The sequence below is a fragment of the Panthera onca genome, chromosome B1 (assembly GCF_046562875.1).
Source record: "Panthera onca isolate mPanOnc1 chromosome B1, mPanOnc1 haplotype 2, whole genome shotgun sequence".
Taxonomy (NCBI): domain Eukaryota; kingdom Metazoa; phylum Chordata; class Mammalia; order Carnivora; family Felidae; genus Panthera; species Panthera onca.
Window position 1 is genome coordinate 193,407,058 of NC_138342.1, and position 12,042 is coordinate 193,419,099.

General features: G+C 38.9%; 1 long non-coding RNA gene across 6 annotated transcripts in view; it reads right to left on the bottom strand.

Annotated features, from left to right (window-relative positions):
* LOC132691500 (uncharacterized) overlaps positions 1–10,244 on the bottom strand; it is a 1,565,096-nt gene extending 1,554,852 nt beyond the window's left edge. For all 6 annotated transcript variants that reach the window (XR_013554851.2, XR_013554850.2, XR_013554852.2 and 3 more), the window contains exons 1-2: positions 10,097–10,244; positions 7,345–7,614 (exon numbers count right to left, since the gene is read on the bottom strand). This is a non-coding gene — a long non-coding RNA (uncharacterized LOC132691500). The remainder of the gene's footprint in view (positions 1–7,344; positions 7,615–10,096) is intronic.
* Positions 10,245–12,042: the final 1,798 nt, after the last annotated feature.

Here is a 12,042-nt window from a genome sequence, read left to right on the forward strand (position 1 = left end):
GACCACAGATTATAGTAGTCATTTTGGTGATCTTTTACCGTTAGCTTGTTCATACCCATATAAAATAGAACCATTAATAGACAAAACACATACATATTCATCCCAATTTCTGATGAAAATAATCAAGTGGGCCAATTTCTGTGTCCTCCTGTCTCTTGTTTGGAGTGTTATACCAGCCAATTCATAGGTAACGCTTTGGAGATTGCTCTCTAGTCAATAACACTTTTACTCTCATCCACCACCCAGGGTTGTTTCGCCTTATGTGACAGCAGATCACACAGTCATGATAAAAATCTTCAGTAGTGCCTACTGTCTCATGGTAGAGAGAAGGTTTCTATTCAGGAAGAAAGGAAGGAAGGGAGGGACGGAGGGAGGAAGGAGGGCAGGGGCGGAGGGAGGAAGGAAGGAACGGAGGGAGGGAAGAAATGATGACATTGAGTAGAGAAGTAGAAAGGGATCTGTTACCCTGTTGACCAGAAATACTAGAGTTGGACATTGAACATGGGTGCACATACAAATGAGATGAAGATCCCACTTCATATCCTGTGCATCAGTATTTCTTAATCAGCTAGAACCTTGACTCTCTCTGAGAGTCTTACACAAAGGAATAAGTCCATGTCCTAAAATGAAAATAATCTTGAACTTCAAGTTTTTGCTTATTTCTTTTTATTGCATGTAGAAAGCCATTTCCTCACATGGACACACTTCATAATATAATCTTCATAAACAATCATGTCTTTCTCTTTTCATTTTTTTTTAATTTTTTTTAACGTTTTATTTATTTTTGAGACAGGGAGAGACAGAGCATGAACAGGGGAGGGTCAGAGCGAGAGGGAGACACAGAATCTGAAACAGGCTCCAGGCTCTGAGCTGTCAGCACAGAGCCCAACGCGGGGCTCGAACTCACGGACCGCGAGATCATGACCTGAGCCGAAGTCGGCCGCCCAACCGACTGAGCCACCCAGGCGCCCCTCTCTTTTCATTTTTTGATAAAAATAATTGCTGTTTCCTAAAAAGACAACGATTCTAAATTTTCCAAGGAGGTAAAACGAAAGAAAAACCCCACAGATTTTATTTCAGCAAAAGTAGATTTCTGTGAGATTTTGCAGTTTGTTTTCCTGAAAAAGAAGCTGAAATGTTCATGTCTTAGACTTAGTCTTGATAATACATATGCCACTCCTGTTCTTCATACATTTAATACTTTTTATTCCAAAAGCACATATCTACATAACTTTTTCCCCAAATCTCACTTCACAGAGACCATCATTATTACCGTTTTGGTTTATCCTGACAATTTGTCCCTAAAAACTGATAAACCTACATGAGCATACTTACACACAGTTATATTTGGTGTGTTTTTTTGTTTGTTTAATTAAAAAAAATTAACGTTTATTTATTTTTGAAAGACAGAGAGAGACAGAGCACAAGCCAGGAAGAGGGCAGAGAGAGAGGGAGAGAGAATCCGAAGCAGGCTCCAGACTCTGAGCTGTCAGTACAGAGCCTGACACAGGGCTCGGACCCACAAACTGTGAGATCATGACCCAAGACAGAGTCAGATGCCCAACTGACTGAGCCACCGAGGCACCCCGTTTAATTTTTTTAAAGTATTCTCCACACTCAACATGGGGCTCATGCTAATGACACTGAGATTAAGAGCTGCATACTCTACTGATGGGAGCCAGCCAGTTGCCCCATAGTTGGTGTTTTAAAATAAAACTGGAATCATCTTCTTCAACAACACTGTAACATCAGTTTTTTTACCAATATCATCTGATCATTTTTTACTTTTCATGTTGGTATGTAAGAGAACAACCTGATTATAAAATCAAGGTAATAAAAAATAGAAACAAAAACAAAACCCACAAGCCTGGAGTTTCCATCGGTCACACTGCTGGAGGACAGTCCCCTGGAAAAGGACTACAGAGCTGCTAATCTGAAGCCAGACCCATTATATTCTTTGTCCTCAATTCAAGAAGCTTATCTTCAGCAAGTCCTTCCTCAACTGTCCCTATCTGTGTCAGTAAGAAAGGATTATGCATTCAGATTTCGTATTTAAGGTCATCTAAAAATTTATACTCTGAATTGTTTGCACTGTTTGATGGTGTTTGCAGAGCCTGCCAGATGATAAACGTGTAAGTCTTTAGCGACTTTGATCCTGGCCTACATGAGGCTTCACTTTTCAAGCACTGGGAAATCTGAACTGATATCTGTCTCTAATCTCTCTTGACAATGGCAATTGGGCTACAGGAGCTCTTATTTGTGCTCAGCATCAACTACCGTGATGACCCCACAGCCCCAAATAAAGGCGATTTTTCCTTTTCAGCCAAATGATCCAGGCATTATTCAGGCCAAGTTACTTCTCCCTACATTAGCCTGAGAATTATACTGTATTTTTTATTCTAAGAAATTAATTTTGCCTGAATTTTAACCAGGTGCTCGAAGACGTTTCCTTAAAGGCCTTAAATATTCTATTACACTTGCATTTCTTAGCAGAACTCTTAAGAAGGTCCTGACATTCTGTACATTGACAAATTTCAGGGCACCCAAAAAAAAAAAATAACACTTTTAAGAATTTTTGTCAGAATCCCCGATGACAAAGCGTCTCATGAAAAATCATGATTCAGAGTTGAGGCTTCCTTCTTTACCAAATACCCCAAATCAGATAATCTATCAAGCTTGTGATGGTTTTCCACTCACTGCAGAGCACAAACTGAGATTTTTCTTTCAAATATTGTTTTCACCAGTAAAGTAACATTTCTGTAGTTTTAAAAATCCATGATCCTCAAAGTTTTCAAAATAGGCTTGTCCCAAATTATTTTTCATTGACCGTGCCAGTATGCACATAACTGATAGATGTTATTAGTTCTTTCATTTATTTGTTGAAAGAAAATTATGCAGCTTTCATTTCTCTTTGATATTCAAAATATTAAATGAAATGTCATTGATCTGGGATGAATGGTATATTTAAAGAAGGCTTTTTTCCCCCCAAACTTTATCTGTTTCATCCCCTGGGGTCGGGGAGCTAAATTGTTTCCAGGGCAACAAGACAGCAAGGTATCTCAAATTGCTCGTGATTAAAAAAAAAAAAAAAAAAGTTAATGCAAGAAGCAACTTGGCTTAATATACAAGGATATGTATTTTGCTTTGGAAAATCCACATATTGAAACAATAAGGTTCTCATCATTTTAGATCAGGTCTTTTTCTCAATAGAAGGTGCATACCTTTCAATGCACTTTTTAATTAAGAGTTTTTTTGTTTTTGAGATAATTAAAGATTCACCTGGAATTATAGGAAATAATACAGAGATACACTCTGTACCTTTACTCTGTTCACACCAATGGTGACATTTTGCAAAACGATGGTACTATTATCACAACCAGGACAGTAACATTGATGCAGTCAAGATACAGAAGATACAGAACAGTTTCACGACAAGGATCCCTGATGTTACCTCTTATTACAAAATTCATTCCCTGCCCCACCCCTCATTCCTGAGCTCTGGCAATCACAAATTTGTTCTCCATGTCTATAATTTTGCCAAGTCAAAAAAGTTTTGTATACAATGGAATCACATAGTATGTAACTATTTGGAACCTTTTTTTTTTTTTTTTTTTTTTTTAATCTAGTGAAATCCATGCAGATTCAGCCAAGTTTTTGTGTGATAATATTTTTTTGTTGTTGTTTTAATATCGCCAATTAGTATTCCAGGGTATGATCAGACTACAGTTTATTTACGCTTTCACCTATTAAAGGACATCTCGGCCATTTCCAGCTTGCAGCTATTACAAATAAAGCTGCTGTGAATAAGGGCCCTCCTTTAGTTTTGCTGAATAATATTTCTCTGATGTTACCTTTCCATGAAAAGATTATGCAGCTTTGGTATCCTATGTCTCAGTGATGAAAATAATACCACAGATTTATAGCACAAAATATTTAAGTTATAAGCCAGGAACACTGAATTTCCCAGATTGAAACAGAAAAGAACTAGATTAAAAGGTTGTAAATTAAGTAGCTGCCAAAATCAGCAAAAAAGGGCAGGGACAAGCAATGGAAGGCAATATCCAGGATCAGAGCAAAAATCTAACAGAAGAAATACGACAAAAACAATCCTACTAGCAGCCCGATCGCAGTGGACTTCGCATCTGATATTGCAGCCCATGGGGCTCTAAACCACTGGACAGCGGTGATGACGCCATATCTGTTCTTACAAATTAGCCATACTGTTGACCGTGACGTAACTGCTGAAAAGGACTCCCTTGTTATCATGCACACAACTGTATATAGTCTAAATATCCTGGCGGCCCCCGACATCAGGAATGCCACAGGAAATACTGTCCTGAATTTATGGTAACTTTTTTTTCTGATTCACAATTGAATTGATGGCTTTAAATTTAGGTTCACTTTACTGAAAAGGTCTCCACAGATTAAACAGAAACACTGACGATATTATATGAAGATGCAATTATCGCATAAAACCGATTTCATTCTAGAATAACAACAACAAATAAGAGTTGGGAAAAATAATAATTGTGAAGAAATTGGAAGCCTCATACACTGCTGGAGTAAACGGAAAAATGATCTTCCTGCTTTGGAAAACAGTCTGGCAGTTCCCCAAACACTTAAAGAATTTCCACATGACCCGGAAATTCTACACCAGGCTACATACTCAAGAAAATGAAAACATGCATCTACACCAAACTTGTACATGAATGTTCATAGCAGAATTATTCAAAAGAGTCAAAAAAGAGAAACAACCCAAACATCAATCAACTGATAAATGACTGTGGCATATCCACGCAGTGGAATATTATTCAGCAAAAACAAAACAAAACAAAGTAAGAGAAAGACGTGCTGATTCATGCTACAACATGGATACACCTCAAAAACATTACGCTGAATGAAATGAGTTCATCACAAAGGACCACATATTCTACGATTCTATTTATATGAAATGTGCAGAATAGGCAAATCTACAGAAAACAAGGTGAATTCGTGTTTTCCCCTGGCTGGGGTGAAGAGGGTACAGATGGGAAGTGAAATTAGATTAGGGGGGATAGTTGTGCTATCCTTAAACCTACTCAAAATCTCTGATTAGTATATTTTGAATAGGTCAATGTTAGAAGCACCTGTGTGGCTCAGTCGGTTGAGTATCCAACTCTTGGTTTTGGCTCAGGTCATGATCCCAGGGGCATGAGATCGAGCCCCACATCAGGCTCCGCACTCAGCATACAGCCTGCTTGGGATTCTCTTTCTCCCTCTCTCTGTCTCTCTCCCACTGGCCTTTCCCCATTCTCTCGCTCTCTCTTTCTAAAATAAAAATAAATTAATTAAAAAATAACAAATGCGTGAATTTTAGGTTTAGATTCCCTTTCCTTGTACCATTTCAAGACCTTCCCCACCAAGTATCTGTACTGCCTTCCTAATTAAAGAATCATGACTGGCCTATTCCCACTGTCTCCACATGCAGACCTCCCAAGAATTTCTCAAAACTGACGCAATCTGGTTTCTTTTTTCCGACCCTATCATTCTATTGAAACCCTTTTACTACTTCTAAATTGACAAGTCACTTCCTTTTCTTTATATGTCTTCCCTATTTAACATGTTACTCCTTCACTTCTTTATTAGCTCCTATGGCTTCTTCAACAACATTCACTCCCTTCTTCCAGCCCTCAGATTAATTATACCCCAGCACACATTAAGTTTTCTCTCCTCATATCTTTGTCTTCAGTGCAGATGATTCCAAGGGTTTATTCCTAGTTTTCCTCTCTCCTGTCATCCTATCTTCCTAGTTGATCTCATTCATATCAGGTCTTCAACCTGCACTGCCTAATATATTAACCCACTCATAAATCTTGTGTGTCTGCCAAGCAAAATAACAAGTAGTAATGAAAACTGTGGCCACACCCACAAATACACCTGCTAGGTAATGTTCTACTTGTGTTTTACAGATTATAATATCCAATTATCATGGGGACACTGTGTGGTATTGTAACTTTGTCCATTTGATCGACGAACACACTAAAGTTTAGAGAAATTAAATCATTTATCCAGGGTTGTACAGATTTTAAGTGTTCAGGTTGGGACGTAAAGCCAGTCATTGTCTTTGGAGCCACATCTAAACTGTGTTCCAGACTCCAAACCTATATGTTAAATGGTTTAGTGAGTATATCAGTGTTCCTCAAGGGCTTAAAACTAAAAACAACATAGAAAATAGATTTTCCTAAAAATCTGTTCTTCCTGTTAAATTCCTTAATGGCACACAATCCTCTTAGGCATCTTACCAAGAATCGTGGGTTTTATTTTAAATTCCTACATCTGCCTCAGGCCCCACATCTAAGCAATCCATAATTCCAAGTGATTTCACCTGCTAAATATGTATTCCATGTCTAGTGTTCTCCATGTGTAATCCTTGTTTCTTGTTTCAAGATCCTGATCACCTCTCCACCAGGATATTGCCAGGTTTCCTAAGGATTTCTTCCTCGACCCAATCTTTCATAGACCCGTGGTCAATGTATAATTTTATTGAAATACTTACCTGACACTGTGGTTACCCACAGGATTTAGTCAAACGTCTGTGCACTGCACACATCTGTGTCCGCCCACTCTCTTTCAGACTCTGTGTTCTAACTAGTTTGAAGTGCTTGCATTTTCCAGAAAGAACTATTTTTTTTTTTCTCAGCCTCAGTTTTGCACTCCCTGGTCCTTCCAGACTTAGTGTAACGCCATCTCCTGCGGAAAGCTTTTTCTGACCACAGAGCGCTCTGATTAACCCTCACCCCCATGGCGCTCCTTTTCCATCCAAGAATTCTTTCATCTTGGAGACGCAGCATGAGCTTTGAAGCCACATATTCTTGCCCTGGGAACCCATTTTCTATATGTGAGATCTCAAAGAACGAACTTAAATCATCTGATTTCCAGGTTTCCCATCTATAAAATGATTGCACTCATACCTACATCGAAACGCTGTGGTGAGGATCCCATTGATATAAATAGTCCTTGACATAGTTTGAGTTCAGAAATACTAGATATTGCTTTAGTCTCCTAACAAACTGGGGTATTCGTTTTATATCTCCTCACTACTATGATCATAACATAACTCTTTTCAATTCTCCGGTTCATTGCATAATAAGTATTTAGTGATTTTTTGATGTCAAAATGATGTTTCAATATGAACGGCTTCAAGTTTCAGATATTGATAAATATATATTTATAATATAAATATCTATCATTATCCAAAATGTTAATGTATGCTTTTTATTATAACCTCTTTTATTATAATCACATATATTTATTTTTAAAATGCTACAATTTGAAATATAAAATTTTTAGCCATAAGTGACGTACAGAAGCCAACCAAACTAAGGTTTGTTCCAAGCAGAAAGAAATACTCCAGTAGAACAGGCACAAATAGCAAAGGGTAGAATAATTAGGTGGATCTGCGGAACATGAAGAAAGCCAGTGAGGCAGAAGATTGAATCATGGGGAGCATGTGGCCAGCCTGGAGGAAGTCTGGAGGTACGGGGCTCGAGGAAGACTCTGGGTTTAAAGAGCAATGAGAGTCCCAGGAGGACCAGAGCTAAACATCAAACGTCTTTTTCCTCGGTGGAGAATGTGCTGTAAAAGGAGAGTAGGAGCAAAAACTGAGACAACATGCCATGGCAATGGTCGCCAGAAGAAATAGTGAAGAAAGTAAACATCCTTAGTGATAATACATAGCTTTTTTTTTTTTTTTTTTACATCTCACTGGACTCAATTTGCTGCATTCTTCCTCACAATATAGAAATTTCTCTTCGTTACTTAACCTGCCAACCCATATTTAATGAGTGGCTACTCTGTGTCAGGCACTGCTTCAAGTACTAAAGACACAGCAACGTAAAGAGACAAAACCAAGTCATCTTATGGAACTTTCATTCCAGTGGGGGTCAGAACCAGGGGACAAACAGAGAACCAAATAAATAAGGGAGATAAGTAACGTGTTTGAGAGTCACAAATTGTAGGAAAAAGGAAAGGAAAGGCCACAATGGGTGAAGCCTTGGAATTTGCATAATCTGAAATGGGAAGTCCTCACTGAGAAGGCGACTTTTGAATCAGGACTTGACTGGTGGTGACACTAAGATATCTTGAGGAAGAACATGATAGCTTAGCAAATTCAAATAAAAACTACAAAGCATTAGTCTGGGTCTCTATAGGTGATTGTTCAGGGTAATCATGTGAGTTCCCCTGATAGTCCCTGAACTTGCCATTCTACCTGTGGCTGGAAAGCTTATAGTAGGGAAACTGGGAAGCCCCAGTTCATACTTCAAAACACTCCCAACTAATGCTTAATCTCTTGAACCAGCGCTTGTGTTCTTTCCACAAATCCACCCCGCCTTTCTACCACTTTAAGAAGAAGCTATAAGTAATACAATATCAGTAGTGCAATTATCAGTTAATGTGGACTCCTTTTGAAATACTAGAATGTAAATGTCCATCTTCCAAGAACTTTAGCAAAGCAACTTATACACAGAAAAGACTAGTGTGTGTACCATGTATTCAGTCTTAGAGATTAGAGAGGGAGATAAACCGTAAGAGACTCTTAAACACAGAGAACAATCTGAGGGTTGCTGGCGGGGTCTTGGATGGGGGATGGGCTAGATGGGCAGGGTATTGAGGAGGGCACTTGTTGGGATGAGCACTGGGTGTTATGTGTACACTAAATTCTATTCCTAAAATCATTATTACACTAGATGTTTACTAACTTGGATTTACATTTAAAAAAAAAATTAAAGAAAAAGGAAATACTTTGAGATGTCGGTGGAACCATACATGTGAAGGCAGGCAAAACCAAGAGAAAATAACCCTTTGGAACATACCCCATAAACAGGTCCATTCTCTTTGGTCATTTGTCCATTGTCTGTTTTCCTTGCTGGTTGTGACTATTGCTTTACAGGGTATTGGTTAGGTGTCACTGAGAATTATGGTTTCTGCCTAGCATCCGGATTATTAAACCAGGTGCCAGAACGTCCAGCCTTATTCTTGCATGCTTCCCAAACAAAGAAGGTCCTACGGATTTCTACAAATCTCTTCTGCTCTTGGTGTGTTGATGTTACCACTGATGATATGAATCATCAATGCCTTTAGATAAGTTATTTACATACCAGCTTTTAGACAAGTTTTTGAGAAATATCTTGTGATGGTTAATTTTACATATCAACTTAACTGGGCTAAGGGATGGTCAGATAGCTGGTAACATGTTGCCCTGAGGTGTGTCTGTAAAGGTGTTTCTTGGACAGATTTGAATTTGATTCAGTAGACTGAGTAAAGAGACCTACCCTAACTAATGTGGGTGGGCATCCTTCAATCTCCTGAGAGTCCCCACAGAACACAAAAGCAGAGGAAAGATAAAGTCTCTCTCTTCAGTACAGCTGGGTTGTCCACCTTCTCCTGCCCTATGACACTGGATCTCCTGATTCTTGGGCGTTCAGACTCTGGGACTTTTATCAGTGATTCTCTGGTTCTCATTAGACCACTCGCTTTCCTGGTTCTCAACCTTGCTGATGGTGGATCATGGGACTTGGCATCCATAATCCATAATTACATAGGCCAGTTCCTCTGATAAACTTCCTCTTATACATGTCTAATTGATTCCGCTACCCTGAAGAACCCCAACTAAAACAAATATTTTCTGTCCTCTTTATAGAATCTTATTTCAGAGACATCTGTATAGTGATGTTTCTTGCATAGTAATATTTCATCAAGTTTGTCAAAGTCTAATTTTAGGTTTTTTTTACATACAGATCTCGTGTTTTCTGGGAACCTCAGGTCTAATAGTTCAGGAAATACAGTAGTGCCCCCTTATCTCCAGAGGATTCCTTCCCAGACCCCCAGTGGATGCCTGAAACTGAGGAGAGTACCCAGTTCTATGTATGCTATGTTTTTGCCCATATGTGCATGTCTATGATAAAATTTAACCCATCAGTTACACACAGTAAAAGCTAAACAGTAGCTAGTAATAGAACAATCATAACAATACACTGTAATACAAAGACTGTATGCTGTAACAAAAGTTATGTGAATGTGGCCTCTCTTTCAAAATACCTTATTATCCAGTACTCACCCTCATCTTCTTGTGGTGAAGGGAGATGATAAAATGGCTGTGTGATGAGATGAAGTGCAGCCAATGATACAGGCATTATGAGGTAGCATCAGGTTACTAGCGACTTGACAATGTGTTAGAAGCAGGGTCACCTGCTCCCAGATCACAGCAGACCCTGGGTGAAGGACACCGCGAAAAGTGAAAACAGGCAGAAGGGAGGGGAAGTGTACTGAAAATGCAATTGCCAGTGGCCATGCTGCCCTGAGAATTCTACCTTCCTACAGAAACCAAGACTTCCTCCCTGAGCCAACCTCTTTCTGCCTGGGGCTTTTTTTCCTGCCAGAGGCTTTATCTTATGACAAATAAATCAAACCTCACTCAAAGGACCGTCTAGTTGGCCCATCCTACTTCTGTATTAGACGTGTCCACATGTAACACAATTTAATATAGACTCAAACTGAAGTCCGTGTTGCATACAAATGGAGCATAAAAAATACATAACCAGATACTTGTTTTGTGCACCAAATAAAATTCTGGATGTGAGATATCTGTAATCTATACAGAAGATTATTATCAATATTAGCAATGACAAACAGCACCCTCTGGTTTCTCCATTTTATTTTTACCTCTTGCTCAAGTGGAAAGGCTTAGAAGTCAGGGCCAAGTAAATCACATTACTCGGCTGACCTGATTTTAGTGCAGGCACATCCTTCTAAAGGCTCCTCACTCACTCTGCCCTGGACTGACTGTGCACCCTCATGCTTCTAACTGAGCTTTGACCGTCACCAGCTCCTGTTCTGGAAGTCTGCCTCGCACACCTGCCCCTTCCATCTCCTAGCTGGTTCCCTGAACATATCACACACTCAGTAAATGGTCACTGATGGAAGAACATATTACTTGAAACAGATAAAAGACCAGGTAATTCAATTATAAAGGGAGCCCTCATTAATGAATTTGTGATCTACTCTTTACTACAGCTGTCAGCCTTCCAGCATTAGCCACGGTGCACGGATTTTATTTGAATAGTCTCTCTATTTCATCATGTCCTCCAGATATTATAAAATGCCAGTGTGGTTTTTATTGTATGATGATGTGAGAAAAATGAAATAAAACGTCACTAATTTCTACTTCATTAAATCCGGGATTTGTGATCCTATAACCTGCACCAGCCTAAAAGCTACCTTTAATACTATGATAAACAAACCAGTAGTTTAAAGTATATAACAGGAGAAGTGGTAAACCCCTTAGAAAAAGCACATTGTTATATGCCAGCTGATGGCACTAAATATAAATAAAATGAGGTTGAGTGCCTCTACTTTGAAGCATGTTCTGTTTAACAACTGAAACTAAAACCAAATTCAAAAACCAATACATTTTTTTAAAAATTAGACTTCATTGAATCATAACAGATATTTCATTTATCCTAATAGCCTTTTATATAATCATAAAAATGATGAACTGGACAGGACATTACAAGTAGTAATGTATTGCAAACCCTCATTTGGTAGATGTGGAAAGTGCGCCCGGGTGACGCGATTTGTTGGCAGGTCTCAACGCGACGCCTTCTACTGCAATCTCGACCTGATCTTCTCAGACTTACTGCTGTCCTAGGATGCTTCTGTCATCTTTGCTTCCAACCAAAACACATCAGTGAAGTTGTAGGATAACCGCAGCACTTTTCTTAGAAAGTAACGATTTAACTTCTATTTCACAAACTTTAAAATAAAAGGAGACTGACAAGAGGTCATCTCTAAAATTGTATCAGCCCCTAAAAACTAAATAATCTACCTCTCCAGACTCCCAGGACAATTTTTGTTTCTTTATTTATTTTTATATTTTTTTTAATTTTTTTTTTTTTTTTTTTGGAAGAGAGAGACAGCACATGAGCGAGGCAGTGGCAGAGAGAGAGAGGGAAACAGAAGATATGAAGCAGGCTCCGTGCTGACAGCAGAGGGCCCGATGTGGGG